A 27,733-nucleotide genomic window follows, 5' to 3' on the forward strand; every position below is an offset into this window, starting at 1 on the left:
ATTTTGTTTTAAAAAATATATATATAATCTATATTTTTTTTCTTAAAAGCTGGCATACTTTGTATTTGTTCTGTACGTTACTTGTATTTACATAACAGTATATATACTGGAGAGCATATATGCATAGAGGTCCTCTTCATTCTTTTTTACAGCTATATATAGTATTCTAGTATGCTAGTATATTGTAGTTTATGCATCCAGACCTTGTTGGCATATTTCTAATCTTTTCCATTGCAAATGATGTCTCGTTGGAATAACCTTCTCCATATGTTATATTGTATTTGTGAAAGCGTATCTTTAGAATGGCTGCAGAGTTGGAGGATTATTGGATCAGAATATAAATTAGTGCTATCTGATAGAAATGTAATGTGAGCCACATATGGCTACTAGAAAATTTAAATTTCACAATAAGAAATAAAAATATAATTTTAATTATAATAATTAATTATAAATATCCAAATATTACCACTTATATTTAAAATCCTGTCATTTCAACACTCAAAATGAGTATTATCATTGGCATGTAATCAGTATAAAAATTATTAATGAGATAGTTGAATTCTTTTTTGTACCAAGTCTTCAAAATCTTGTGTGTATTTCATACTCAACAGCACATCTGAATTTGGACTGGCTGCAAGTCAAGTATGCAGTAATGCTTAGCAGCCACATTTTTCTCACAGTTTGTTTTCTGCCTTTACTTATAGTTTTGAGGGTCTTTTGGCCATGTATACTTTGAAAAAGGGTTTTTATTGTTGACTTTATTAATTAAAAATGCTATCTTTTACCTTTGGATTTTGAATCACTGCTAGACTGACTTTCCTCATTCCCAGGTTATACTTGAAATCATCCATGTTTTCTTGCAGGACTTTCATGGTTTTAATTTTTATATTTCCATCTCTGATCCATTTGAAATTTATCTTATTTTTTCATATACTTACAGTTTTTTCTATTTCCTTCAAAAGATGTTTAAGATAACATTTTTTAATCTGCAGGAGTAAGGGCTTTTTGTTGTTATTTGTCATATGTAGTTTTATTGTGCTGTGATCAGAAAGCATAATTTGTGTTATTTCTATTATTGTTGAACTTACTGAGATTTTCTGTATGACCTTATATATGATCAGTTTTTGTGAATAGTCCATATCCACTTGAAAAGAGATTGAACTTTGTACTGTGATAGAGAAAACAATATAGTGAGTTCAATATGGCGTAGTCATTTACCTTACTGATTATATTGCTTTGGTCTTCTGTGGCTTCACCTACTATTATTCTGTTTGTATTAATTTTTTCATACAGCTACTGTAGATTTTTTTTTTTTTTTTATAAAGCTTGTGATGGGGCTCTTTGGTGCAAAAGTATTCATAATTGATTTATCTTCCTCATTGTTAATTTGTCTCTTAAAATTTATTTATTTATTTTTTTAAATGTTTTTATTTTTGAGAGACAGACTGTGAGTGGGGGAGGGGCAGAAAGAGAGGGAGACACAGAATCCAAAGCAGGCTCTAGGCTCTGAGCTGTCAGCACAGAGCCTGACACAGGGCTGAAACCCACGAACTGCGATATCATGACCTGAGCCGAAGTTGGACACTTAACCGACTCAGCCACCCAGGCTCCCCAGTTTATTTGTCTTTTAGAATAAAAAAAGTTGTACTTTGTCTTGCTAGGTGTCTTTTGGGCCTAGTTGTTTTTTTGTCAGTTATTAAGATCATAACCTCTGCTTTCATTTTGATTGTATTTGCCCATTTTACTTTTGCTCATATATTTCCTTTTAATGTTTCTTCATTACTTTGTTTTAGGTGTTGCTTGTAATGTAAGTATACAATTGAGTTTTACGTCATGAGCCAATCTAAAATAATCTTTTTTCTTTTAGTGGAGGAGTTAAGCTCTTTGCATTTATTATTGACAACGATATGCTAGATTTTAGCTCCTGACAAATATTTATTTTATTTTGTTTACCATGTGTATTCTGTTTACTGTGTGGCATTCATTATGTTGAATTACATTTTCATTGCTCTTTTTAAGAATTTGCTTTGAGGGGCACCTGGGTGGTTCAGTTGGTTCAGTGTCCAACTCTTGATTTCAGCTCTGGTCATGAACTTGCAGTTCCTGGGATTGAGCCCTGTGTCGGGCTCTGCACTGACAGCACAGAGTCTATTTGAGATGCTTTCTCTCCCTCTGTCTTCCCCTCCCCTGCTTGTGTGTGTGCACTCTCTCTCTCAAAATAAATAAATAAACATTTAAAAAAATAAATAAAATAAAGATTTTAAAATAACAAAATCTTTAAAAAAGTTTGCTTTGAAAATTTTTTGATATTTACTATATTTATCTGGATAAAGTATGGAGTTTCATTACTAATAATAACATTTTTTCATTAATTGTGACAAGTGGTCTGTAGTAATATAAAATGTTAACAATAGGGGAATCTGGGTGTGTGGTATATGGAAACTCTTTGTATGCTGCAACTTAGCTGTAATATAAAACTGTTTTAAAATTAAAAAAATTGTTTTCAATGTAGTAGAATTGAAGGTATCCCGGATTGGTTTTGGAAAGTAAATTTTATGTGAATTTATTGCTGAACTTCGTGAATATAAGCTGTAGTTTTCAGTTTTCAGAAAATTAGGGAGGTATAATCACTGTGTATTTGATGGTAAAGTTAGAGGAAAACATCTCTGATTTAGAACAATGAAACAAAAAGAAATTTTTGGACTGGAAAGAAATTTTTTAGCGAAAGATTAAAGGAAACAATTGCTTTTAGAACTGGTTACTTGAATCATATCTTGTCTAAATGAATTATTTAGAATTGTTGGGGAAGAAGTCATGTCTAGTAGCAAGGTATAAAGATTAATGGGTATTTAAATAAGAATTTTGATGGTTCCTAGAAGGTATAGGGCTTTTACTCCCAGAATTTTAGAGTTGCAAGAGACATTTACAGTTTATTCTAGTTCTTTCATTTGTATAAGAATAACTAGAAATCTAGGGCAGTGATATGTTAGATCTAGAATCATGTAGTAAATTGATATTTAGAGCTGGGATGACATTTGAAGACTCTTTCATTTCTGTTTTAGGATTCTTACCTCAATGCCAGAATGTGTTCTTGAGAGTTACGATAATCTTGAAAGTCACAAGATCCTGGGTTCCTCATATCCTACTTGAAGTGCAGCTAAGGCATTGTTACCTATTTATACTTGTATTTTTTAAAAAGGCACAGATGGGGTGCTTGGGTGGCTCAGTCGGTTGGGCATCCGACTTCAGCTCAGGTCATGATCTCTTGGTGGGTGAGTTTGAGCCCTGCATCGGGCTCTGTGCTGACAGCTCAGAGCCTGGAGCCTGCTTTAGATTCTGTGTTTCCCTCTCTCTCTCTTCCCCTCCCCTGCTCATTCTTTCTCTCTCTCTCAAAATAATAACTAAACATTAAAAAATATTTGAAAAAGGCATAGAGCCATAAGTGATTTTTTATTCAACATCTCAGAGATAATGTTAGGTCATAAGCCTCTGCCTTGTTGGTTTTTTCTGTACTGGGTTTGTTCCCAGTAAGGGAAGGGCCTGGTAGAAGATTGTAGCAAAAAGGCCAATCATTATGAACTGTAGATTGGGAGCTAGAACTGGATCTGGTGCTGGAAACCATAAAAATGCCAGATGATGTAGGGGCTGGGATGGTGTTGGGTGATGACTTATATCATGACTAAGTGGACTTTCCAACCTGTAGTAAAGGGGACAGAATAAAGGAGGTTGCAGAGCCACCATCAAACTCATGCTAATCATGAGGATCACTTCCCTTTTCATTCCCTGGAGCATTCTGCTACTTGCCAGCTAAGATTTGGAATAATCATAGATAATGAAATAAAATTTATCTGACATCTCTGCAAAACATTTTTATTTTGCAAAGCACTCTGACAAATATTATTGTTTGATCCTTGCAATATCCTTGAGTTGGGTAGAAGGGATATTGGTGAGCAGAAAATGTTAAATACTAATGTCAATGTATAACACAGTGTGTCAAGGCACTGTGTTAGAAACCAAAAGATATGAAAATGACTACACATGGTCTTGGCTTTCATGGTGTACACCATCTTGTGGAGATTGGGGTGGGGAAACAGCCAAATTCAGTGTAAGGCATATTGAAAAATATTTGGAAATTCAAACTACCATGGGAATTTAAAAGGAAGGATGTTATTACAACTGATGGAAATTTTAGTATTTTGCCTTCTGATTTCAGACTAGTTGAAAGGATAATAACTATAAAGGAATCTCTTGTTTGTTAAAACATTTATTTTAGTTTATTTTTTGAGGAGAGAGAGAGAGAGAGAGAGCGCATGAGCCAGGGAGGGTCAGAGAGAGAGAGAAAGAGACAGTCCCAAGCAGGCTCCATGCCTTCAGAGCAGAGCCTGATGCAGGGTTCAAACTCACGAACCATGAGATCATGACCTGAGCTGAAGTCAAGAGTTGGATGCTTAAGTGACTGAGCCACCCAGGCTCCCCTGTTTTAAAAAATGTTATTTTATTGTATGTTACTGTGCTGCTAAGTTAGGCATAATGTTTTCACAAGGCTATTTTGGGACCATAGTCAATGACCACACAGTAGTGGTCCAATTCTCTAAATAACAATCACTAGACAAACTGGATACCCTCTCACATGTGGACAAATCTGCATGGAAAAGTACCAGAGTTTTAGGTGTGGACTTGTGTACTTTATTTGCCCTTTCTAGTGTATTAAGAAGTAACACGCACTTTAACTTGCCAAAAGCAATGCTTGCATCTTAGTGGCAACATGCTACTTATGTTACATACTGAAGTGAATACCAGAACTATAAAGGTAGGAGGTGTAAGTAAATTTCATTGGGAAGGGAGGTTGTCAACATAAATAGCAAATGGAGAGTGAATAAGGAAACTCCTGTTGTCATAGACATATAAGACCTCAATTCATATACAGGATACAGGAGGCATTTCAGTTTGTGACAGCCAGCCCAGAAATGTCAAATGGTTTTTCATTTAATCTCATACTTCTGGATTCCTACCAAAAAGGAGTACATTAAGAACACAGAAAAGTTGCTTACTCAAAGGGTGAAACTCTCGAAAAGAGTAAGAGAGGGAATATAACTTAATGGAAATTAAGTTATGTAGAAGACTCTTTAAATTATAATTAACTACATTGTCATATCTTCACAGTAATACAAAACACAGTTACTTGCAGAACTGGTTCAGATTACTTGAATACCAGATACATTTTTAGTCTTGTATGTAAGTGTTTGGAAGTTACTTATGTTTATATGAATTGAAGCTATCAATACTTTTCTACATCAGTAACTGCACACCAGAAAGGCCGAGGCAAACACAAATCAAGGGATGGAGTTTTCCCAAAGCTGCAGTGTGAAGACTATAAGCATTTGATTCCATACATGTGAATGGGTTTCTTTACTATAGGAAATTCAAATGGAATAAGGTTTCTTGAGAGGAAGAAGGATAATCCTCTATATGCATTTAGTTTTCTGCTTCTTCTGCAGCACCACATTCTTCTCCTGCAGTGTCTGATGTCCATAATGTTAGGTTGTCTCTAAGCAATTTCATGGTGAGGGTACTGTCTTTGGATGAGGCTTCATTCAGTATATCAAGTTCTGAAGTGGCCTCATCAAAAGCCATTATAGCCAGTGTGGAGGCAAGCTTGGATTATTAAGGATCTCATAGTAAAATACAGAAAAGTTAAGAGCCAGCCCCAGGCAGATTGGGTGTGTGGGTTGCATCTCTTTCTTGCTCATATTAAAAGTCTCTCTGTAAGCTCCTTGGGAATTACCTTTTTTTTTAAAATCTTGACCGCATGTACCTTCAGCAGCATATGAGCAGTAATCTTCCTTCATTTTCAGGTAGAAGACCTTACTCTCTAGATTAGTTGCATTGGCTATTAAAGACATATCCAACAAATAGCTTTTCACTGTTTTTCTTTTTTTTTAAATTTTTTTTTAATGTTTATTTATTTATTTTGAGAGACAGAGCATGAGCAGGGGAGGAGCAGAGAGAGAGAGACACAGAATCCGAAACAGGCTCCAGGCTCCGAGCTGTCAGCACAGAGCCCAACGCGGGGCTTGAACTCACAAACCGTGGGATCATGACCTGAGCTGAAGCCGGGCGCTCAGCCGACTGAGCCACCCAGGCACCCCTCACTGTTTTTCTTACTGGGTGTTGTTTATTCTTTGCAAACAGCTGGTATTTCACCTTCATGGTTACTAATGTTTTGTTTTTTTTTTTTTTTTTTTTTTTTACCACATATTATGCATTTATTACATGCTTTCAGATAACTTATTAATGTATGAGTGGTGTCAATTGGATACATCTAATTTTGGAAAATTTCAGTGTTCAGTGCTATCACAAAGTTAATTTAACTCATAGTTTCCCTTTAAAATGGTTAATATAGTGCTTCCAGCCAAGATGGACCAGCAGGAATTGGTATCCTTCCGCCTGAAAGAACTAACTGGATAAAAAAATATGAAACAACAGTTTCTAAGACATTTGCCATCAGGCAACAAAAGACTGATCCCTGAGAGACAGGAAACAAACTAGGTGAGACTTAAGATTGCTCTAGCCTGGAGAGAGTTTCTAGGCATGGAGCAGGTCAGTAGAACCCAGAGGAGCCAAGAAATCTTACTGAGTTGAAGAGATGGAGCTGGGAAGCTGTGGGGAGCCAAGGCACCTAGAGTTCACAGAGCAGAATGTCAGAGAAGAGAGAGCTGCAAGAGAATTGGGCAGATCTCTAGAGGTTCCTTTCAAGAATTCAGTTGAGTACTAATCAGCGCATACCTTTGAGGGAACTGCTTAAGTCTAGGAAGAACCACTCAAAAGGATTTGAGGGCACAATACAATACTTACAGCTCACATACAACACCAGGAATAGAGTCTGGATCCATCAGAGAAGAAAGTCTCATTATTCGCTGAGTGTCAGGTAGAGCATCTCTAACATTCTGGTTGTCATTTTTAGATGTTTGATTTGGGTCTTTTTTTTTTTTTTTTTTTTTTTTTTGTCTTTACTTAAAATGTAGTCAACTTTTTTTCTGGTTTCTAGAACATATGGAATACATTTATAACAACTTTTAATGTCCTAGTTTCCTAATCTTATCAACTGTGTCATATCTAGGCTGGTTTTGATTGATATTTTTACTCATTATGGCTCTATTTTTTAAAAACTTGCTTGGAAATCAGTTGATGCTTGTCAGGCATGTAAAAGGAGACATTGCAAATTTTACCTTGTTGGGTGCTGGATATTTTTGTATTCCTATAAATAGTCTTCAAACTTTTTCTGGAATATATTGAAATTACTTGGAAGGTGTTTGATCCTTTAAGGTATTGCTTTTAATCTTTGTTGAGTGGGATCACTTAATCTAATTGCCCTACTACTGAGGCAGAACCTTTCTGAATACTTTACCTGATGCCTTGTAAATCAGAGGTTTTCTATTTGGCTAATCATCTGGTTACAGATGTTAAATTGAGGGTTGGGTTTTTCCTTCAAGGTTTGTTTTTAAGCTCTTTTGGGTTCATTAGAGAGTTGTCTTTTTTTTTTTTAATGTTTATTTTTACTTTATTTTGAGAGTGGGGGGTGGTGAGGGTCAGAGAGAGAGAGAGAATCCCAAGCTTGCTCCACACTGTTGTGCAGAGCCCAACACGGGGCTCGACCCCATGAAACCTGAGATCATGACCTGAGATCATGAGATGAAAAAGAGTGGGATACTTAACTGACTGAGGTGCCCCTAGTCTTTATTCTAGGACTGATTTAGCCATGCTGAGGTCTCTCCTTATTGCCCAGAGTATACAAGGTCTCTCTCTACTCTGGTTGGATGGAACCTCCAATGTCCTCAGCTCTGCTTGTTCATTTTTTTTAGTTCCTCAGCTGTTGCTTTTTGCCTGGCCTCATGGATTTTACTCTGTGTGTAGATGAGTATTAAGTCAGACTCAAGTGGACCCCTACATAGATGAGGCTTTTTTTTGCATAATGTCTCCTCTGTGGTATATTATTCCAGTAATTCCTGCTACCTATAACTTACTGAACTTAGATCTTTGTCTTTTAAAGTTAAGGAGATTGCTGTGTTATGCTTTGAATCTCCCTGCCTACAGTGGTATCTAGACATGTCTCTTGGCAAAAAGTCAAGGTGTTTATAGGGCTTATCTAGTTTGTTTCCTTCACTCAGGGAATGCATAGCTATACTATTGTCCAGTGTCTGTAAACTGTTTCATCATATGTTTTCTCTAGTTTTGTAGTTGCTTACTGTCTGAGCGTAAATCTGGTACCAGTTACACCATAATGGCTAGAAGCATAAATCCTAAACTACTGGATTATTGTGGGAGGTTGGTAAAGCCTTTTGGGTGAAGTTTAGGAAGAAATGATGATGAGCCCTTAGCTGATTTTTCTAGTTAATGGCCATTTAGGAATTGTTTGTTTATGGGCCCTTGGAGTAGTTAACTTAGCAGTAGTTTGTCTTTTTCAACCAGATCTAGCAGTTGAGATAATGTAAATAGTAAAGCACTATACAAATGTGCTTATTATTTTTAGTTTAATTTACTGAATGTTCTTAATAAGCTGGCCTGCCTCAGAATAGGTTTTTGACTTATGGAATTTAAAATGAAAACAGTTGGATTACCTTATGCTGGAGGAGTTGAAGTTGGTTCAATATTATCTGTAATCACAAAAAATTGGTTTCAGTAGGCTTTGGTGTCGTTGGAGAAAGACTGCTTCTCACAATTCATAATAATGTCAGTCCTAAATCTCATGTATCAATAGTAAAGTACCTGGCAGAAAGACATATTTCCGAAGAATGTATTGTGTTGCTATCTTATTCTTGGCTTTTTGTACTTAATGACTTGTACATATGTACTTAGTAAACATTTGATGTGTGAATCTTTATTAAGACCATTCACTTGTCAATCATATGATTACTTTCTATGTGTCAAACATGGTAGTATATAATTGGGAGGCAAAAGAAATAAGAGATAGGGTCCCTTATCAGAAGATCACATGAGATGGCGCCTGTATAAGGCAGCAGCGTATTCTGGCAAGGATTAATGGAGTACAGAGTGATTTTATCAGCTCTCAGGGAGAAATGGAGGGGCTGGATTTTGAGAAAATTGAAGGATATGCATTGATTCACCAAGAGGATAAGGGAGAAAAAGTCCCTCTTCTAAAAAGAAGGAATGGTGTGTTGCAGAGAATGACAACATTTTTCTGTGGAAAGCAAGCAAATTAAATTGGCTTGAATGGAATTTTCTGTAGAAGATAGTCAGAAATTAGGTTGTAGAGCTAATTGGGGTGTGAGGGTTGTAGAAGATTTTGAGCATTAGTCTGAAAAGAGAGATAATTCTGATTGTCCTATATGTTAAAAAGTAGACAAAATTAAAGGGTTTTGTGTTCACACAGTAAGTTTTATAGGTGCTGACTTATTTTAAGATAAACTATGGAGCAAATTAAGACACTGTTACTGTGTTTGACTGTAATTTGCAAAGTAAAAACCCGTTCTTTATTGGGATTTGAAAAACACTGCTTGCAGAAAAACACTGCTTGCAAAAGTTTCACATGTTATAACATGTTATAAGGGAGAAAAAGGAATTTTTTAAATGGTATAATAACTGAGGGTATTCTAACTGAACTTAGAGTAGGGCTCAATTTCATTTGTTTATTTGTTTTTGTTGTTCCAGGTTGCTGCTTTTGCTAAGAGAGTACCCATGACCCTGATGGTATTTTCATTCAAGATAAAGTGTTCTATTGCCTTTATTGATTAACTGAACGAATTCAGGTTAGTATATTTGTGGACAGCACTTCCCTGTTCTAATTATAAATTAATATGTTGAGAAATGGATAATTATGTGTTTGAAGCATGTATGTGTATAGCAGTGAAGTAGAAAGACCAGGTCAGTCTAACCTCTGTTGAATTGTGTATTAGTTAATAAACATTTTCTGAGTACCATGTGTAATCTGTAATACATAAAATAAAAAAAAATGTTTTACTCCCTGTTTATGGCTAAATATGGTACATTGTACTTGCATTGTTGTGTGGTATATTTGGTGCTGAAATAAACAACTCATCTTAGAATTTTTTGACATTTTTGATAGCTGACTTTTAAAGGTTGGATTCTTGTCTAGATTTTAGTCCTACATTAAAGTTATTATTTGTTTTTAGTGTTTAATCTTGGAATTTTGACAAATGTATATTCGTCACCATAATCTTTTAAATTCACTTATGTTGTCTCTTTGTAGTCAGCCTCTCCCTTCACCACAACTCCTAGCAACCACTGATTTGTTTTTTGTCCCTATAGTCTACCTTTTCGTGTATGTCATTTAACTAGAATTATTTAGTATGTAGCTTTTGAAATCTAGTTTCTTTCACTTAACATAATGCATTAGGATTCATTCATGTTGTGTATACTAGTAATTTGTTCTTTTTTTCTTGCTGAGCTATGTTCTGCTATATGGTGATATATCATTTAGTTTATCCATTTACCAGTTGATGGACTTTTGGGGGAGTTTCCAGTTTTTGGTGATTATATCAGTCAAATTTATCACATTATATTGACTGCATTCCCTATGCTATACTTTCCATCCTGTGACTTAATTATTTTATAACTGGAAGTTTGTACCTCTTAATCCCTTTCATCTCTTTTGCCTTTCCTGCCACCTCTCTGGCAACTACCAGTTCTCTGTTTTTATGAGTCTGCTTCTTTTGTTTGTGTGTTTTGTTTTTTGGATTCTATATATAAGTGAAATCATATGGTATTTGTCTTTTTCCATCTGACTTATTTCACTTAGCTCAGTACTCTCCATCCATGTTGTCATGAATGGCAAGATTTCAGTATTTTTTTTTATGACTGAGTAATATGTGTATATATATCACATCTTCTTTATCCATTCATCTGTCAGTGGAGTTTTATGTTGCTTCCATATCTTGGCTATTGTAAATAATGCTGCAATAAACATATGGGTACATATATGTTTTCGAATTAGTATGTTTATTTTCTGTAGATAAATACCCAGAAGTGGAATTGCTGTGTTGAATGGTATTTCTATTTTTAATTTTTTGAGAAACCTCCATATTGTTTTCCATAGTGACTCCACCAATTTACAATCCTACCAATAGTATACAAGGGTTGCCTTTTCTCTGTATTCTTGTGAACACTTGTTATTTCTTGTGCGTGCGTGCGTGCGTGCGTGTGTGTGTGTGTGTGTGTGTGTGTGTTTCCTTTGATACTAGCCATTCTGACTGGTGTAAGGTGATATCTCATTGTGGTTTTGATTTGCATTTCTCCGATGACTAGTGATGTTCATGTTTCTGTTGACCTTGTGTATATCTTCTTTCAGGTCTTCTGCCCATTTTTAATTGGATTGTTTGTTTTTTGGTTTTGAGTTGTATGACTTCTTTATATGTTTTAGATATTAGCCCCTTATTGGATATAGCCCCTTATTGGATTTGCAAGTAGCTTCTCTCATTCAGTAGGCTTCCTTTTCATTTTGTTCATAGTTTCCTTTACTGTGCAAAGTTTTTTAGTTTGATGTAATCCTAATTGTTTATTTTTGCTTTTGTTTCTCTTGCCTGGGGACATACCCTGAAAAATATTACTAAGGCCAGTGTCCAAGAGATCATTGCCTGTTGTTGTTTTTTTTTTTTTAAGTTTTATGGTTTCACGTATTACATTGAGGTCTTTAATCCATTTTGAGTTTGTTTTTGTGTGTAGTATAAGAAAGTGATTCAGTTTCATTCTTTTGGATGTAGCTGTCCAGTTTTCCTAACACCATTTATTGAAGAGACTGTCTTTTCCCCGATTATATATTGTTGCCTCCTTTGTCATAGGTTAATTAACCATTTAAGCTTTTGTTTATTTTAGGGCTTTCCATTCTGTTCCATTGATTGATGAGTCTGATTTTGGGCCCAAACCATACTGTTTTGATTATTGCAGCTTTGTAGTACAGATTCAAATCAGGGATTGTAGTACCTCTACCTTTGGTCTTCTTTCTCAAGATTGTTTTGGCTTAGATGATTAAGCTTCCTTTTTTTTTTTTTTTTTTAATGTTTGTTTATTTTTGAGAGAGAGAGACAGAGTGTGAGCAGGGGAGGGGCAGAGAAAGGGAGACGCAGAATTCGAAGCAGGCTGTAGGCTCTAAGCTGTCAGCAAAGAGCCTGAAGCGGGGCTCGAACTCATGAACCGTGACATCATGACCTGAGCCAAAGTCAGGCGCTTAACTGACTGAGCCACTCACGTGCCCCTAGATGATTGAGCTTCTTGTCAGCAGTGATTGTTTTAGATTTTGGTATTTTCTGAAGGAAGGATAGCAAGTATTACAACTTGTTGAATGCATGGTTTAGTCTCAGCCATACATGGACTACTTGGAGTTCATTAGAATACCTTGCATCTGTGGTGGATTCTACAAGATTGGCAGGGCAAGAAAGTAGAAAGTGAATTTCCTTAAAGCATGAGAAAATGGAGCCTATCAGAAGGGTAAAAGCTTCTCACATAATTATTACACAAAATGGACCTTGAGGAACATTTAGGTTAATGCCTGTGTGTGTGTGTGTGTGTGTGTGTGTGTGTGTGTGTGTGTGTGTGTTTTGTAAATGGGAAAAAGGAGACCTAGAGAGATGAAGTGATAAGCTTTTAGTCATACAGCTAGCTGGAGACATGTAGTGTGGTGGCTCATTTTACTCATCATCCTGCCTTTCTTTATCCTGGGATTGTTGCTTGACCTAAGGGTAGGGATAAAGTTAAATTGCTCAATTTAAAGTTGTTTACAGTTTAAAAATACTATTTATGTCCGCATACTATTTGGAAATTTTAGTTTTTGACAATTCTAAAGACATTCTAATATAGCTTCTCCCCCACCCTCCAGGATGCAGAACACTCTCCAAGTTTTAAATTAATGTAAAAAAATAAAAATAAAATTGTTTATAAAATTCAGTTTTTAATTTCTTTTTCAGACTTTAACTTCAGACTTTAAGTTAGAACAGGTCACTATTGAAATGGTATTAGATACAATCTTAGATTTCAAACAGATACAAAAAAAGTGTTGATGTTTAAATATAACTATGTGAAAGCATTTTTATGTAGATCAATTTAAAAGCATAAAATTTATTTATTTATTTTTAACATTTTTATTTTATTTTTTGAGAGACAGAGACAGAGCACTAGTTGGGAGGGGCAGGGAGAGAGGGATACACAGAATCCAAAGCAGGCTCCAGACTCTGAGCTGTCAATACAGAGCCCGACACGGGGCTTGAACCCATGAACTGTGAGATCATGACCTGAGCTGAAGTCAGACGCTTAACTGACTGAGCCACCCAGGCACCCCTAAAAGTATAAAATTTAAATAAGACCTCTATTTTCACAAACATTTCAGATAAATATGGACCTTAGATTTTTTGGTTGAAAATCTAAGTACCCTAAAATCGGCTCTGGAGGATTTCACTAATTAACATGTTTACAGGTATAACTAAAGTGCTCCTTTTTCTCATGAGCACTACCAAACCTAGAAAATTAGCAAAAAAACTTGTTAGAGATACTATTTTAGAAATGGAACATTTTAAAATAAATATAATATCATAGGTGTTTACTTTTGGGTATTTGATGTATAGGCATATTAAGAAATTGTGACTCAGTTCAAGTGGTTTTAGTTATACAGAAAGTATACTTTGCTCTAATTTTTTTCTCCCGTAACATGTAATACTTATTGTGTTATACTATGTTCATTCTGATTTCCTAAGAATTTCAAGCCTTTTAGGACAAAGAGGACACCTATTTGGAGACAATTCTTTAGGAGTCTTTTGTGTTTCTGTCCATATTCTGAGCAGAAGCATTGACAGCTTTTGTTGGGGGCTGTCTTTTAAGGAAATTTGTATAGCAAACAGCCTACGTAGATGGAAATAGTGTTTCCATAAGGACAGGTGATAGATTTCTTTGCTGTTCAGGATAATCAAGATAATCCCTTTGGGGGAAAAGATAGGGTTTGTTACTCCTTGAAAGATTTAGATTGGATAAGCTCAGCTTTTTTCTCCTATAATACAGCCTACTGTGTGTATAGGCATCACTGGCTCTCCTTGTGTTGCCTCTTAAGAATTAGAGCTTGGGGAACCAGTGCAAAAGATTATATTCTGGCCACTACTGTTGTTTTGAGTAGTAAACTTCTTTGTCTCTGACCCAAGAGTGTCATACCTTCTGCCAGGATTATCTGATGCTGATTTAACCAGGTATCATTAACACAACCTACTGATAAAACAAAGCCGAGTTTATGGCTTATGCTGTGAAGGAGAATACCACCTTGCAAGAGCTTTGGTGGTATCTTAGAGGGGCAAAGTCAAGGCTAAAATGTGAGAATTTGAAATTTTGTTTGAGTCTTCCAGTGGTAATGATGGGGCCTGATTAGGATTGAATACCATGATATAATAGTTTAGAATTGGCGAAACAGCAAGGCAAGGATTTGAAAATTGTTGATGTTTCTTGTTGAAGAGTTGATGGGTCTTTCCTGAAGCTTCTGTAATGAACAATCAAGTTATGTTCATGCAAGAGTCTTCTGGAATAGTAGAGGTATGCTAATGAGGACATTAGCCTAATAAAGTCTTGTTAATATACACAGGAAGTTGTATGTGTAGGTAGTTACATTAGTTTTCTAGGACTGCTATCACAAATTACCACACACTTACGGGCTTAAAAAAATCCTTTCATCCCTAACTTTTGTTGTTTACAAGAAGTCCTTAGTGTTTTTTGGTTTGTAGCAGCATAACTCTAATTTCTACCTCCATCTTCACATGGCAGTCTTCCCTCCGTATCTGTATTAAAATTTCTCTCTTATAAGGACACCAGTCATTGGATTAGAGCCCACCTTAATTCACTATAACCTCATGTTACCTTGATTATATCTGCAAAGACCCGATTTCCAAATAAGGTTATGATCACAATGAATGAATTCTGGAGAGACATTATTCAACCCAGTACACAAGAGTATGTGGTTTCAGTCCTTAGTATCTAAGTTGTGTATGGCTAGATGATTTTGTTTCTCAATATCCATGACACTGTCCAAGCTGATTACTTAACTTGCATTTAGAATAAAATCTCAGGCTCTTCAGAGTTTTTGACAACAGCATGATGTAGTGGAAAGAATACCAGTACGGAAATCAAGTTGCCTTGGTTCTGGTTTGTACCCTGCTATGAACTAGCTTGAGAAAATTACTGTCTTCTCTAGCTATTAGTGTCTCAATAGGTAAATGGGGAGGTCTAGAAGAAAAGAGGAATGGACCAAATGATCTCTAAGGGCCTTTCTAGCTCTCAGATTCTGAAGTTTGGTAATTGTTGAGTGTGTGTTCAATTTGTTGGAGTGACAAAATGAGAAAAGGAAATAGAGAATGCTTTAAATGCTGATATGATAGATTCTGACCTGTGAATGTAGCCTTATTTATGGGAGAAGATTTTATTTATTACTGGGTGAAGATCATTCATGAAGATACTAGGTAAACATACAGTTAGTCCTGATCTCTCTGACTTAACCATATTTTGTTTTTCTGTTAGTTTGAAATAGTATATTTGGAAGGGAGACATTCTTCAGGTCAGTTAATTCACTTGAACTTAGAAAAATGTGTTGTTGCTGTACTCTCTCAGCTGAGTTCAGAAAATAAAATAACCTTTTCTGAAGTGAGCATGAGAGTGTAGCTCTCCCTTCATTGCCCACATTTCTCTATCATAATATTCCTGTGGTCATGGGATCTGAGAAAACTTCTTACTAGAGAATAGTAATAGTCTAGTGAGGTGGTGCGTGGTGCTGGATGGAGTTCTAGGTGTAAGTGTCTCTTCTTCCATTGGATTTTTCTTATGTTTTGAGTAAGTCATTGTAGTACTGTTCGAATTCTTTTTTGAATAATGTTGAAAATACATAGTTACTTCATAGACATATTGTGGATGCTTAACAGGAAATTTTTTTGGCAATAGTAAAACTACCTATGGTTGTATCTGTGCTTGTCCTTTTCAAGGTACATATTAACAGTGTGTATGTATTGTTGGTAAGTATAAATGTAGGTTGAACCAATATCTTTGGATTTGCATGAAAGTGATTGAAGTAGAAGAAAATGAATTTTTGATTCATTCCATGCAGTAGAATATCAAACCCATCTTCCAGGAAACCCTGGGAATCTCTCAACGCTTGAACTTAAGGACTTTCCTACATAACTGCTCTTCAATTACAGACAAATTTTCCCAAGTTCCTGTTTTCAGCATGAGTATTTGGGTGATTCAGAGACCATCACCAGTTACTACAACAGTGGTGGTTTCTTTTTTTTTAATTTTAGGAGACATACTAGAGTATAAAATTTGCAATAATACAGTAGAAGTACTTGAAATAAAATGTTAAAATGATCATAATGTAAAAACTAATATAAATAGATGCTATAATTCGGTAATAAGAATATCTTCTGAATCATTTTCTGTTCACATTTCCATCAATGTGAAAGAATAGTAGAATGAAAAGAATAGTAGAATGTTGTTAGTGTATGTTTTTTTTTTTAATACGCTGTCCACATCAGTGAGAAAAAGTCAAGATTTTTTGATCTTGGGTGATTCTGATGAATGAAAAAAAGCCTGGAAGGCTTTTCTTGGAGGAGTGGGGTATAGGGTGGAGATTGTGGCTGATGATTCAGGTTTGGATCAAACTCTCTTTGGTTGTAGTTTTCCCCTCCTCATTTTAGACCTTGAAGTTGGTCTAATGTTTAACAACAAGATAAAGTTTCTTCCACTTGTAATAAATATTTTCCAATTTCAGAGAATTATGAATTGGCAAAGATTGAAAAGTAGAGTATGGATGGGTTTGATTTATTTTATGGTTTGGAGTCTTCACTTTCTATGTAGTGTTTGTTTTTGTTGGATTCACAGAGGCTTGAGAAATTGGAGGAATCTCCTACCCCGCATTCCCCAGCCAGCTATTCCTTCAGCTTCACAGGAAAAAAAAAAAAAAAAAGAAAAAAAGAAAAGAAGAAGGAAAATCATGTTGAACACATTTTTTTCTCTCCTCAAACACCTATTCAGAATTAATGGATTACTGTTTGTTTGGTGGAGGGTTTTGTGTTTTTTGTTTTCTTTTAATTTTATTTTTTAGAGTAGTTTTACCTTTAAAGAAAAATTGAACAGAAGTACAGAGTTCCCTTATATCTTGCAGTCTTTCTATAATTGCTTATTAATACCAGATTTTGGTTTTTTTTTTTCCCCTTCCAATTCTTTGGGATTTTTTTATGTAGATGATCATATCATCTGTGAACAAAAGACAGTTTGATTTTTTCCTTCCTAATTTGTATATCATCGATATCCTTTTCTTGTCTTATTGCATTAGCTAGGATGTCCAGTGTAATGTAAGTAGGAATTCTGAAAGGGAAAAGTCTTAAGAGGGAACGTATCTAGTTTCTTACTGTTAAGAATGATATTTGCTGTATATTTTTTATAGATTTTCTTTATCAGCTTGAGGAAGTTCCTTTGTATTCCTATTTTGCTGTGAGTTTTTATTGTAAATGGGTGTTGGATTTTATGTATTCTTTTTCTGCATGTATTGATAGCACATGATTTTTCTTGTATTGATGTGTGATTGATTACATTAATTGATACATTAATTGATTTTTAAATATTGAACTTGATTTATATATTTGGAATAAATCCTATTTGTGGTGCATAATTAGAATTGCTAATGTTTTTTGAGGGGTTTTTTGTATCTGTGTTCATGAGAGATATTTGTAGTTTTCTTTTCTTGTCTGGGTTTAGTATTAGGGTAATGCTGGCCACATAGAATGAATTGAGAACTGCTCCCTCTTATACTTTCTGGAACAGGCTGTAGAGAATTGGTATTACTTGTTCGTTAAATGTTTGGTAGAATTCACTTGGGAAATTATCTGGATATGAAGCTTTCGTTTTTGGAAATTATTATTTATTTATTCAATTTCTTTGATCATTATAGCCTTATATGGGTGATCTCTTTCTTCCTTCTGTGAGCTGTGGTAGATTGTCTTTCAAGGATTTGTTCCATTTCATCTACGTTGTCAAATTTATGGGCCTTGAATTATTTATAATATTCCTTTATTATCCTTTTAATGTCCATAGGATCGCTGGAGATGGAACCTCTTTCATTTCTGATATTACTAACCTGTGTCATCTCTCCTTTTTTCTTGAGAAGCCTAAGGGTTTATCCATTTTATTGATCTTTTCAAAGAACCAGCTTTTTTAGTTTTGTTGCTTTTTTTCTCTATTGTTTACATATTTTCAATTTCACTGATTTCTTCTCTGATTTTTATTATTTGTTTTCTTCTGCTTAGTTTGGATTTCATTTGCCTTTCTTTTTCTAGTTTCCCATGGCAGAAGCTTGGTGATTGATTTTAGCTCCTTCTTTTAATATATGCCTCCAATGGTATATACATTTTTCTCTGAGAGAGAAAATACAGTGGTGCATGTTGCATCCCACAAATTCTTATGTTTTATTTACATTTTTACTTAGATTAAAATATTAATTTCTTGAGATGTTTTCTTTGACTCACATGTTACTTATGTGTGTTGTTTATTTCCAAATATTTGCATATTTTCTAGCTATCTTTGTGTTATTAATTATTAGTTTAATTCCACTGTGGTCTGAGAGCCTACTTTGTATGACTAAGGTGTGTTTTGTGGCCCAGAATGTAGTCTGTCTTGGTAAATGTTCTCTTTGAGCTTGAGAAGAATGTGTATACTGTTGTTGTTGGATAAAGTAGTATATGAATGGCAATTAGATCTGGCTGAATGATGGTGCTATTCAGTTTAACAGTATTCTTACTAATTTTATGTGTTTTGGTTCTGTCAGTTACTGATAGAGGGGTGTTGAAGTCTCCAAATATATGGTGAATTCGTGTATTTCTCTTTGCAGTTCTGTTAATTTTTATGGCATATATTTTGATGCTTTGTTGTTAGGTGTATACATATAAGGGAAGTTAGATCTTCTTGAGAATTGACCCTTTGGCATTGTGTAATGCCCACCCTTCATCACTGACAGTCTTTGTCTTTTTTTTATATTTATTTATTTTTGAGAGGGAGGGAGGGAGGGAGGGAGGGAGGGAGAGAGAGAGAGAGAGAGAGAGAGACACAAGTGCGAGTGGGGGAGGGGCAGAGAGAGAGAGACACAAAATCTGAAGCAGGCTCCAGGCTCCAAGGTGTCAGTAAAGCTGGACGTGGGGCTCAAACCCATGAACTGTGAGATCATGATCTGAGCCAAAGTTGGCCACCTAACCAACTGAGCCACCCAGGAACCCCAATAGTATCTGTCTTTTAATTGATGTATTTAGACCATTGTTATTTAAGGTAATTATTTGTATACTTGGATTTATATCTACCATATTTTTAACTGCTTTCTATTCCTTGTCTCTGTTGTTTCTTTTTGTCTTCCACTCTGTTATTGCTTTCTCTTGTTTCAGTTGAACATTTTATATAATTTCATTTTTTTAAATCATATCTTAGTATATCATTATATTTACTTTACATATTTTTTAGTGGTTACCCCAGAGTTTGTAATTTTACATTTACAACTAATCTAGGTTCACTTTTATGTATGTATGTATGTATGTATGTATGTATGTATGTATGTATTTGTTTGTTTATTTTTGAGAGACACAGTGTGAGTGGGGGAGGGGCAGAGAGAGAGGGAGGCACAGAATCCGAAGCAAGCTCCAAGCTCCGAGCTGTCAGCACAGAGCCTGATGTGGGGCTCAAACTCACGCACCATGAGATCATGACCTGAGCTGAAGTTGGACGCTTAACTGACTGAGCCACCAAGGCATCCCTTTAATTTTTTTAGATGTTTATTTATTTTTGAGACAGAGTGAGAGAGAGAGAGTGTACGAGCAGGGGAGGGGCAGAGAGAGAGAGAGACACACAGAGGATCCGAGGTGGGCTCTGTGCTGACAGCAGAGAGCCCGGTGTGGGGCTCGAACTCATGAATCATGAGATCATGACCTGAGCTGAAGTCAGATGCTTAACCCAGGCACCCCTTGGTTCAGTTTCAAATAATAGTATATCACTTCATGGGTAGTGCAGGTACCTTATCACAGAGTATTCTTAATTCCTTTTTCTTATCCTTTATAACATTGTTGCCATTCATTTCATTTATCTATAAGCTGTGATCACTGGATATATATTGTACTATTATTATTATTTTTAACAAATTGTTATTTTGTTAGATCAATTAAGAATAAGAAAAGTAAGATTTAATTTTACCTTTTTTAAAAAATTTATTTATTTATTTTGAGAGAGAGAGCACAAGTGGGAAAGGGGCAGAGAGAGAGAGAGAGAGAATCCTGAGCAGGCTTTGCACCACCAGTGCAGAGCCCAGTGAGGGGCTCGAACTCACAAACCATGAGGTAATAACCTGAGCTGAAATTAGATGCTTAACTGACTGAGCCACCCAGATGCCCCTACCTTTTTAATAATTGTTTCTCTAATTTCTTCATTTTTTTTATGTAATCCAAATTTTCTGACCCTTTGTAATTTGTACTTATAATGCTTTGTAATTTTCCTTCCTTCTGAAGGACTTTTTAAAACATTTCTTGCAAGGAAGGCCAGTAGACCTTCAGTTCCCTCAATTTTTGTCAGAGAAAGCTTTTATTTCCTTTTCACATTTGAAGGATAATTTTCCCAGGTACAGAATTCTAGATTGGTGGTTTTTCTTTTAACACTTAAAATGTTTCACTTCACTCACCTTGCTTGCATGGTTTCTGAAGAGAAGGTTTGATGGAATTCTTATTTTTCTCCTGGCTAGGTAAGGTTTTTTGCTTTTTTTTCTCTGATTCTTTTCAGATTTTCTCAGCTAGTTTTTTGAGTTTTGTTATGATATGCCTAGATGTAAGTATTATAGTATTTATCCTGTGTGGTGGATTCAGATCCTTATGGATCTAGTTTACTGTTTATCATCAAAGACATACTTTTTCCCTTACAGTGTTGTTAATTTGTAGCATTTCTTTTTTCTTAGAGTTTCCATTTCTCTGCTTACACTACCCATCTGTTCTTGCATGTTTACTTTTCCCATTACTACCCTTAGCATATTTACCATAGCTATTTTTAAACCCAGTGATAATTCTAAAATCTCTGTCCTACCTGAATCTGGTTTTGAGGCTTGCTTTGTGTCTTCAGAGTACAGTTTTTGCCTTTACAATGCTTTGTACATTTTTGTTGGTAGCCAGACATGTTATATTAGGTAAAACAAACAAGTAAATAGGCCTTTAGTTTGAGGTTTTATGTTTCTCTGACAAGGAGTTAGGCTGTGTTTACTATATGCTGTAGCAGTGGTTTCAGAGACTAAAATTTGTAGTGTTTTGTTTTTGGCTGTTCTGCTGTTTTGGGGTTTTGTAGAGAATCCTTTAATAGGGTCTGAGGCTTGCAGTTCTTTTATTTGTGATGCTCTATTGTTGTACAGGAGTTACATTGATGTGGTGGTAAGGGATCAGATTAGGTCTCAGTGATTTAGTGAACTCGATTTGGTTATCTCTTACCTCATGTTGAAGGGTAGGGGGGGCTGGAGTTGGATATTTCCTTTCCCCTAGGTTTGTTAGATACTGTAAAACCCTGGTTGGTTAGGCTCTATAAAATTCCAGTTAGTTAGGCTTTATTAAAATTAGTTTTCTTTTGAGGCAGACCTTTTTAAGAACAGAGAGCTCTGGGCATATTTCAGGATGGTTACTTTTCCCCTCCCCCTTGAGGAAACGACATTTTTCTCAGATCTTCCCAGTGAGAACCTGATAGGGTTCCTGGCGGTAGAAAGTCAAGAAAATGTGGGGACTTCTCAAAGACTGTGTTCCCTCTCAGTTTTTCACCCTAAGCTAGACAACACAGAGCCTCCAACAAATTGTCAATTACTGTTTAAAGTATTCCTGTTGATACTGGCTCAGTTGAAGGCTTATGTTCCCGGGCTTCTGCATCTCCCACACTGTGATTTTCTGTATCTGCGTGTCTGTCTCTCCAGTTTTCAGGGTAGCAGTTTTCCCTCTGAGCTCAAATCTCTGATGGAGCTGAGTCGTCATTTTCATTTTTCTCAGGTTTTTGTTTTTTGTTTGTTTTTGTAGTGAGAACAGAAGTGATGAACTATAAGCTTTTTATGTCAGGTCTGATTGAAGATTATTTTTGACTCTTTCTGACAACTTTGTAATGGTAAAGACTTGGTATAATATCCTCTGTCTGAGTTGACAGTATTTTGGAATTTGATTTCCTTCTGGCATTAAGTTTGCACCATTTGAAATGATGTATTCTAACTTACAAGAATGAGTAAAGGACTTTTTCAGAGGGAAATTGGTCTTAGGACTGATACTTGTTATTGGGGAAATGACTTCTTAGCCTATTTATTGTTCTTCTGTTTGCAAGTATAGTTTGGGGACAGTGACAAACTTTGTTTCCTATGTTGGTAGTTAGAGTTTCATTTTTATCTTAAACCATACAAAAAACACTTCATTTTTACAGCCTTTTTGGGTATAGGGTCATGTCAAGTTTCACTAATTTGCACTTGGGATAATTATACTGATGATTCTGGGATGGTTATTAAAACCGTGTGCTGATACTTTGGATATATGGAATTAATTAATTGGATGACTCACTTAGATTGGGTGTCTTAATTTAATTATTACACTGCCCACTAATTATTTTTATGAGCAGAGAATAGGGTAATAATGTTAATCCTTACATTTTCTGTGATGTGGTAAAACAGTTTAATGCACATCATGAATTTAGTGCTTAGACATCGTGAATTTAGTGCTTTGTAGAAGTATGATATCTTGGTAGAAGTATGAAAAGAGAAAGTGTGGTAAGTTATATGTAAAATGTAGTTTATTTTCTTTTGAAAAATCTTTACATTAAAAGAGTCAGTATATAGGGCACCTGGGAGGCTCAGTTGGGTAAGGGCCCGACTTTGGCTCAGGTCGTGATCTCATGGTTGGTGAGTTTGAGCCGAGCGTCGGGCTGTGTGCTGTCAGCTTGGAGTCTGGAGCCTGCTTCAGATTCTGTGTTTCTCTCTTTCTGCCCCTACCCTGCTCATGTTCTGTCTGTCTGTCTCTCTCTCAAAAATTAATATTTAAAAAAAGTTTTTAAAAATCACTGTTTAGATAATTCAAGAAATGGTTCTCTTAAAATAAGAGAATCTTCCTTAATCCCACAGTTTAATTTTTTTTTTTTAACATTTATTTATTTTTGAGACAGAGAGACAGAGAGCATGAACAGGGGAGGGTCAGAGAAAGAGGGAGACACAGAATCCAAAACAGGCTCCAGGCTCCGAGCTGTCAGCACAGAGCCCGACGCGGGGCTTGAACCCACGGACCGTGAGATCATGACCTGAGCCGAAGTCGGATGCTTAACCGACTGAGCCACCCAGGCGCCCCCTTAATCCCACAGTTTAATATGACTATAGTTACTGTGTGAGTGTATGTGCCTTTTTGTTCTTTTTCATATATAGATTTTTTTTTTTTACATAGTTGTGATCATAATTTCTTTAAAAATTTTTTTTAAATGTTTACTTATTTTTGAGAGAGAGACACAGTATGAGTGGGGTAGAAGCAGAGAGAGAGGGAGACACAGAATTTGAAGCAGGCTCCAGGCTCTGAGCTGTCAGCACAGAGCCCGATGTGGGGCTTGAACCCACAGACTGTGAGATCATGACCTGAGCCAAAGTCAGACGCTTACTAACTGAGCCATCCAGGAGCACCCATAATTTCTTTTTAAATTTGTGCTTTTTATAGTTACTAGTGTTTTCACATTCTGCATCATTGTGTTTTTAATTATAGTTTTTTTTTTTTTTTTAATTGAATGATGTAGTTGGGTTGGTCATACTGAGCTGTGTGTACATTTATTTAGCTTTTCCATTGCTTTTGACTTAGCTTTTGCATGTGCCTTTTCCTTGCTTGGATTTTCAGAAGTCTCAGTCTCTCTTTCTCTTCCTTTTTCTTTTAAAGACTATTTTATGTTTTTTTCCCTGGGGCTAATTAACTTCTATTGGATCTTGAAAAGTGTAATTTTTTTTTCTTATGTGATTAGAAAACAATGCTTTAGGACTTAAATTGCCACAATGATTCACATTTTTCTCTTCTAAAAATTGAAATTTATAACTAGGTGATAAAAATGATCTCCTGGATGTGTCAAACTTGGTATTCTAGACTCTCATACTTAGGTTATAAATTATATTTAGTCAAATAATTTAATATTTTATGTTGTACTTACAAATTGAATTTTCCTTACTGATTATATATATGTGGGTGTAATTTGATGTCTGTCAGGATTCCTTATTAGATTTTTCTGCATTCTTCTGACTTTTCCTCTGCCCTATCATTTGTGTTTAGGGCTAAATTGGGTCTAGCCTTTTGAATGGAAAGTCAGTAGTAATAGAAACTTCTTAGAAACATTTAGCGAGTCTGATGATTCTGAAACCACTTCTTCACCCATAAAAGCTGTCAAAGGATTGTTTTAAGACCTTCTATACTGTGTATTCCCTTCTTGCTTTCTAGATTAGGCATTTTATAAAGTATTTACTTTTTTTACTCTTGTCATCTTCAAGATATTTTACTATGATTAAAAATATCATTTTTCTACTGAGATGTAGGTGACCCAAGGGAAGGAAAAGATCATACAGAATTGTTGGGATCATTCATTAAAAACATTTTTTTTTAATGTTTTATTTATTGTTGAGAGAGAGACAGAGCATGAGCAAGGGAGGGGCAGAGAGAGAGTGGGATACAGAATCTGAAGCAGGCTCCAGGCTCTGAGCTGTCAGCACAGAGCCTGACGCGGGGCTCGAACTCACAAGTGGTGAGATCGTGACCTGAGCTGAAGTCAGATGCCCAACTGACTGAGCCACCCAGGTGCGCTGGGTTCATTCATTTAAAGGCAGTAAAATTCTGTAATTGAAATTTGTTCTCATTCTTTGTGATTTTTTTTTTTTTTTAGGGAAGATAGGATTTAAAAAATATATATATCACTTAGGAATATCTGAATTGGTGTGAGATTTAAAGTGATGTATACAAAGGTGCTTATCATACTTCTTTCTATCCTTACTGCCTTCTTTTTTCTATTCTTGCTTTCCCGCCCTTTCTCCAACAAATGTAATGCACAATTACTATGAGTTTGGAACACAAAATGATTAAGACCCTGCAGTTCGGAAGCTGATAATTTAGTAGGTGAGCGGGAAATGTAAGTTAATAGTTGCAATGTAAGAAGCCCCCTAATTTCCTATGTAATAATATGTTCCCCAAAATGTGTTTGAAAATAAATATTCACATGGCAGAGAGGTAGGAGGTGTTTGGGTATTTTATGGGGAGTTACTCCACAGAGCCAAATCTGTCATTATAAAACATCAAATTCTAGTTTCTGGTCATGTTGTCTCTTGGGACCAGGAATCCTAGTTAGTACACAACATCAAAAGTATCTGAGTGGGATACCTGTCCTTGGGCTGAACAAATGGATCTTGGGCCCAACTTTGGCTCCTTGTAGAGAGGGGTGCAGCCTCTGGAATTTGAGTCCTGTTACTGGAATGGTAGGTATATGAAGCTGGGGGGAAAAGGATCTTTCTTGCCCTGTTGTGACAGTATGACCTGGCTACTTAAAGGATGCTTCCCACTCACATGTTTGATCACCTAGGATGTCTGTTTGCAACTCAGCAATTTCTATAGCTCTACACTGTCCCAAGGGCTAAATCAAGAACTGTTGGGAGTAGGTCTTGGGAAGAGTTAGGCCAGACAATAGGACACCGGCCCTGCAGGATTTTATAATGAAAGCTTTAGTCACCCCTTCACCCTTACCATTCCAACTTTTATGTATATGTGGCCAAGGCTTTGTCTGTGGTAGGACAGGGAAATAAGGTAGGGTGAGTTAATTTGTTTTTTCATCATAGGCCAGGATAATATTTTTGTTTATCTCTACTTCAGTGAGGCCTGGCTTCAAACTTCTAATTCCTTAGCATTGTGAGCTACCAGAGCTTCATGAAGTAACTCAAAATCATTGATAAAATGATATCTAAGAGACTGAATTTGGTGTTCTGAAGGTAGTTTGAGGGAATCAGTCTGTAACGTGTGAAATGTGTTGAGTTGTATGAAGTTTAGTCCTGGTCTACTTAGTGTGGTAAATGCAATTGACATACTTGTAAAACTCAGTAGTAGCACATGGGGAGGAATAATAAATTGTGCCTAGATGGTAATTAAAGGGTTTACAGAGGAGGGAATACTTGAACTTGTTAGTAAATGGGTGGCTTCAAAAGTAGATCTAATATGAGGCTCCTGAGTAGCTCGGTCGGTTAAATATCCCACTCTTGATTTTGGCTCAGGTCATGATTTCATAGTTCCTGAGTTTGAGCCCCTCATCAGGCTTGCAGAGCTTGCTTGGGATTCTCTATCTCTCCCCCCGCCCCCCCCCCCCCCCCCCCCGCTCCTCCCCTGCTCATGCATTCTCTCTGCTTCTCTCAAAACACATAAATAAACTTTAAGAAAAAAAAATAAAAGTAGGTCTAATAGTGGAAGTTTCGGCCTGATAATGCTGAGATCTTAAAACCTTACTCAAATCAGAAAGAACTTGTGTCCAGAATATATTATTTGGGACTGAGCTCTCTTGAATATCTTTATACATCAATTCTTCATATACAAACTTTAGCAGCTTCTAAGCTGCCCTTAGTAAATTTTCATTGTGAATTACACATTAGATGATTGAATGTTTTTTAAGTGGAATAACCATTAACTGAACGTTAAGATTCAGGTACTGTGTTGAATGCCAAGACACCCACAACATACAACATGAATTAAAGTCTTAAAGAAGCAAAAGGCCAGAGGAAAGACAGAAATCTCTAAAATTGTGACAAATAGGGAATTGTGCTCTTAAAAGTGTGCTTTTGAAAGAATGGGGAGGGAGTGATGATATCCTCTGAGTGGAGAATTAGGGAGTTTGAGAATGATGCTTGATGGAGATGAGAATTGAGTTGATAGCAGAGGTACTTTTATTGTTTTTTAATTTTAAATTAAACATTTTTAAAAATGTTTATTTATTTATTTATTTTGAAAGAGAGAGTGAGAGAGACAGCGTGAGCAGGGGAGAGGCAGAGAGAGGAAGAGAGAGAATCCCAAGCAGGCTCCACAATCAGCATGGAGCCCAGTGTGGGGCTCTGTCTCATGATCTGTGAGATCATTACCTCAGCTGAAATCAAGGATGAGACACCGAGTCGGATGCTTAACCAACTGAGCCACCCAGGCACTCCACAGAGATACTTTTAAAGCTAAATTTCAAGTACCTGGTCTCTAAAGTTTAACTCTAGACTTTACTGGTTAAGTTATAATAGCATTTAGTTACATATGTACACAAGGGAATTACTTTTTGTTCTTTTTTTTTTCTTTCTTTTCTTTTCCCATAGCATTTAGTTACATATGTATGCAAAGAGATTTACTTTCTTTTCTTTTCTTTTGTTTTCTTTTCTTCTTTCTTTCTTTCTTTCTTTCTTTCTTTCTTTCTTTCTTTCTTTCTTTCTTCTTTCTAAAACTTACTTATCTTGAGAGAAAGAGCACATGAGCAGGGGAGGGGCAGAGAGAGAGGGAAAGAGAGAGAAGTAGGCTCTGCATTGTGAGGGCAGAGCCAGATGTGGGGCTCAGACTCATGAACCATGAGATCATGACCTGAGCTGAAACCAAGAGTAAGATGCTTAACTGACCGAGCCACCTAGGCATCCCGAGAATTACTACTTTTAATAAGGACCCTCACATTTTGTGTGGTTCAAACCAAA

At 36.0% G+C, this 27,733-nt stretch overlaps 1 protein-coding gene across 15 annotated transcripts in view; it reads left to right on the forward strand.

Moving 5' to 3' along the window:
• FUT8 (fucosyltransferase 8) overlaps nucleotides 1–27,733 on the forward strand; it is a 306,694-nt gene that overhangs the window by 38,904 nt on the left and 240,057 nt on the right. For all 15 annotated transcript variants that reach the window (XM_053224571.1, XM_027065934.2, XM_053224574.1 and 12 more), the window contains exon 2: nucleotides 9,670–9,767. The gene's annotated coding sequence lies outside the window, so the exon portion shown is untranslated. The remainder of the gene's footprint in view (nucleotides 1–9,669; nucleotides 9,768–27,733) is intronic.

Source organism: Acinonyx jubatus, chromosome B3 (genome assembly GCF_027475565.1).
Source record: "Acinonyx jubatus isolate Ajub_Pintada_27869175 chromosome B3, VMU_Ajub_asm_v1.0, whole genome shotgun sequence".
Lineage (NCBI taxonomy): Eukaryota > Metazoa > Chordata > Mammalia > Carnivora > Felidae > Acinonyx > Acinonyx jubatus.